Here is a 4,692-nt window from a genome sequence, read left to right as displayed (position 1 = left end):
GTTTTCACTTGGGAAGAATGGTGCGGAACTTCTGGGGCAGGAAGGGGAGTGTAGAATGTTGGGGAAATGAAAGGCGGCCAGGGCAGCTGGAATGAGGTGAGTGAGCAGTGAGATATAGCTGAGAAAATGTTTAGGGGCCTAGGAGATTTATAAGGGTGTTTGTTTTAATCCAAGAGAAATAGGCATCCATAGAAGGGTTTTTGTTATATTTAATGCAAAACTCTGATAAGGATTTTTTAAAAAGATCACTTTGGCTGTTGTGTGGAGACCATTTGGAGAAGGAATTAGCAGGTCGTGGTTACTGGTAGGCATTAAGGGATTATGAGAGGCTTTGAGGCTGGATGATCGTACCCCTTATTGAAGTTGGTGATACTGGAGGAAGATGGTGGGAATGGGGTAGGTTGTGAGTGCAACTGGAGACCTAGCTGGATTGAGGTGCTAAGAGATGCTTCTATTTACAGTAGCATGCTGCTTTTTCAAGTCTAGAAACTTTTTGTCAAGTAGAACTGGAAAGAATTTGAGTGCTTGTGTTTTTATCTTAGTTTCATCAAATGAAGCAGCCTTGAATAGATATATGAATTATAAAACTAAAGGGTCACAATTGTTTAAGGAGACTTTAAACAACAAAAGAAGTATGTTGGCAATTGTTTGTATACATCTATGCTATTTTCAGTTGCTGCCAGTAGGGAGGGAATTTAAAATATTGATGGTGTTAGGAAGAGTGTAAATGCAAGTGTTATTATGTATAAGCTTGTTCATTTAGTAGAACTAATGGTTATTGCATCAGTATTTAGATATATTTGATAAGCCTAACAAAAACATGCGCTGGGGGAAAAATTCCTATTTAACAAATGGTGCTGGGAGAACTGGTTAGCCACATGTGGAAGACTGGAACTGGACCCACACTTCTCACCACTCACAAAAATTGATTCTCACTGAATAAAAGATTTAGATTTAAGACATGAAACTATAAAATACTAGAAGAGAGTACAGGGAAAATGCTTGAAGATATTGGCCTGGGAAAATATTTTATGAAGAAGACCCCCCACCCCCTAGCAGTTGTAGCAACACCTAAAAATCACTGGGATTTGATCAAGCTGAAAAGCATCTGCACAGATAAGGGCACTACAACCAAAGCAAACAGCCAGCCTTCCGAATGGGAGATTTTTGCATGTTAGGATTCTGACAAAGGTCTAATAACTAGAATCTACAGAGAACACAAACTAATCAATAAGAAAAGAGCAAACAACCCCATTTCTTTGTGGGCAAGCAACTTGAACAGAAACTGCTCTGAAGATGACAGATGAATAGCCAACAAACATGAAATACTAAATGCTCATCATCTTTAGTCAGCAGAGAAATGCAAATCAAGACCACTCTATGATACCATCTAACTCCAGTAAGATTAGCCCACACCACAAAGTCCCAAAACTCCAGATGTTGGCGTGGATGTGGAGAGAAGGGAGCTGTCAGGAGCTGCTGACACCACTTGTCAGGGCCCAGGACTGGCCAGGTCTCAGGCCCAGCTTAGGTAGGTTCTGGACGCGGACTGCTAAGCTACCTTGCTCAGGAACAGTTTCTCTTAAGTGCTTGAGGGCTATCTACTTTAGCTGGAGAGAGAGAATCTTAGAGTAAAGCAGTCTTCTTAGCATGGATAGATGTTAGTCTTTAGCAGAGCTTGGTAATCTTCAGCAGAGACACGCCGTGCTGGCGTTTTGCAGGCAGGAGAGGAGACAGAGTCAGAGTAAGCGTGTCAGTGATAGAATGCGCATGCTTTTTGACTGCCTGCTCCTCCAGCCTAATATAAGGCTGAGCTCGTGCTTCTCAACACTACAGGTGTAGAGACTGCCAATTCACCAATGCTCTCATCTTGCAAGCTCTCTCATGCTAGTTATAACCAAATCTCTCTCCATGCCCTTTCCACCAAGGTGTTCCATTACAGGTATTTCCTGTAATTCTCCTCCCAGCCATAGGCTATACGGGCTGCTACATTTCCCCCCTTTTTAATATACAAAAAATAACTTTTAACGTGGTAAGGGCAGTTCTTACTGTTATCTAGCCCTTTTCTTTCTAGGCAAAAGATAGTAATTATCAGAGTTCAGAATTCTAGGTATGGGCTCTTTAAATGAGGAAGCCTGATACAGATGTAAACTTTTAGCCGCTGCTAGGGGAAAATGATGATTGTGATGTTCATTTCCTTAAAGGTCTTTTTAAACGGAGAAAAACTGAAATCTTTCCTGAGAGAATTTACCATTTCTTTAACTATAGGAACTTTCCTTTGATATTTACTTAACGGATGAACAAGAAGTAACGCTTTCCTTGCAATCTTTGCAAGCAAGGACTTTTCTCTCGATATTTCAAAGGTTTTGCTACTCCAAGGTCCCTAAGTCCACCCTTCACAGATCTCAAATGACTGTTACTCTAGGACTAATGGTCCCACACTTGGCAGCTCCTCTCGTGGAACTGTTACTCGTGGTCCAAAACGTACCATCCTTCACAATTCCTTGATAGCGGAGTTTTTCCTGCTTTCAAGCTGCTTTTCCAGCGAAATTTTTGCTAATTGATTCCAGACTTTTTTCCAAATGGAGTTTCCTAGCACAAAGGTGGTTTAACTCTTACTTTTCCCTCTCTTTGTTCTCACCTTTCATAATCTCCCAGAGGCTTTACTTTCTTTCTCCTTTCCCTTTGGGCCGTGTCCAGTCTCCTTAGCTGGACCCGGTTATAGCGCACAGACGGTGATGAGAGGTCCGTTACCCCTTCACCACTCAGGATAACCTAATATTCTCCATCATCCATTGGTCTGGCTTATTTCCCGTTTTACACTAAGGCACCATAAGTCTAACCAAGCTGGCAGAGTGCTCCCATGGCATAGAATTGAATTATACTGCTTTTTCTGAGAATGGTTTGAAATGAAAATATTAAAGTGTTTTTTCTTGCATTTACCAGTGGGTCCTGATTCTAGCCCAACTGATAATTTCCCTACAATAAAGGTGTTCCATCTTCTATCAAATTGATAACGGCATTCGTTTGGCCCAATGGAAGCCTTTTTTACTCTTGGGACGTACACCTGGAGGTTTACATGCTCTTTGTTCCTTTTCTTTAGCATCCAACGTTCTTTTCCCTTTTAAACACTTTTCTCTTATGGTCTGGCTTCCCACATTTATGGCCCCTGATGTTAACTGGTGGATTTACCCTCTGATCTTCCAGCTGCCCAATTTGAGTTGTCAATATAGCATTTACCTGCTTCTACTATAAGATTCATCTGATCTCTCAACTGTATTTCAACTGCTGTATCTCATTTGCCATGATTTTTCTCTACTGGCTTTTTTTCTTTCGGCCTTTTACTTTTTACCATCTTTCCTTTTCAATTCTTAGTACCTTTGGCTGCCTTAAAGAGACAGTTCTTCTTACTCTGGAGTCTTAGTTGTTTTACAAAACTTTACTTCCACTATTTCTTCACCAGCCTCAATCTACCTCAGTTATTTTCTTTTTAAACAGAACTCTTAACTGCCAAAAAGGGAATCGGGGCGTCGGTCTCTCAAAAGCTACTTCCTGCTGGCATTGGGCAAAGACATATGGGAAGGCAGTTAGAAGTTCTCTTCCCTAACTTAAACTCTTGCAACCTATTCCCAAACTTTTTCTCTTTGCTGTTTTACTGAAGGCTTTTCTCACCTCTGAGGCTAAAGGCTTGTTTACTAAAGTTTCTTATCTCCTAGGTCCAGCCTTTCTCTTTCCCTCTTGTTTAGAGGCTTTTTCTGCTTTTTCTCCAGCTGCTTCACAGAAGAGGCTAAAGGATTTTACTGGCTTTTTTCCCACAGAAGTAGTAGTTAGAATTTGGAAAGAGAAAAGTAGGAAAGAGGAAAAACCAAATAGAAAGGCCTGCTGTTGGCTGTCTTTCTTAGATATTTCTTCTCCCTCTAAATATTTCTATTTCTCTTCTCTTTCTCTTATTTGCTAAAGCTTATTTCCTCCTCGATCCATGTTCACTGCATCCTGCTCACAGCACCATTTGTCAGTGGTGTTCACAATCTCGCTTCTGACACCACTTGTCAGGGCCTGGGATTGACCAGGTCTCAGGCCCAGCTTAGGTAGGCTCTGGACGTGGACTGCTACCTTGCTCAAGAACAGTTTCTCTTAGGTGCTTGAGGGCTATCTACTTTAGCTGGAGAGAGAGAGAGAATCTTAGAGAGAGTAAAGCAGTCTTCTTAGCATGGATAGATCTTAGTCTTTAGCAGAGCGTGGTAATCTTCAGCAGAGAGACGCAGTGCTGGCGTTCTGCAGACAGGAGAGGAGACAGAGCCAGCGTAAGCATGTCTGTGATAGAATGCACATGCCTCCTGACTGCCTTCTCCTCCAGCCTAATATAAGGCTGAGCTCGTGCTTCTCAACACCACAGGTGTAGAGACTGCCAATTCACCAATGCTGTCATCTCACGAGCTCACTCATGCTTGTTAGAACCAAATCTCTCTCCGTGCCCTTTTCACCAAGGTGTTCCATTACAGGTATTTCCTATAACTCTCACTCCTCTTAGCCGTAAGCTATACGGGCTGCTACAGGGAACAATTCTAACTGCTGATGGGATTGCAAACTAACACAACCTTTATGGAAAGAAGTATGGAGAATCCTCAAAGAACTGAAAGTTGACATTCCATTTGATCCTGCAATTCTGTTACTAGGGATCTACCCAGAAGA

Source organism: Otolemur garnettii, unplaced genomic scaffold (genome assembly GCF_000181295.1).
Source record: "Otolemur garnettii isolate 467f Iridium unplaced genomic scaffold, OtoGar3 scaffold00195, whole genome shotgun sequence".
Lineage (NCBI taxonomy): Eukaryota > Metazoa > Chordata > Mammalia > Primates > Galagidae > Otolemur > Otolemur garnettii.
This window is presented reverse-complemented; position numbering follows the sequence as displayed.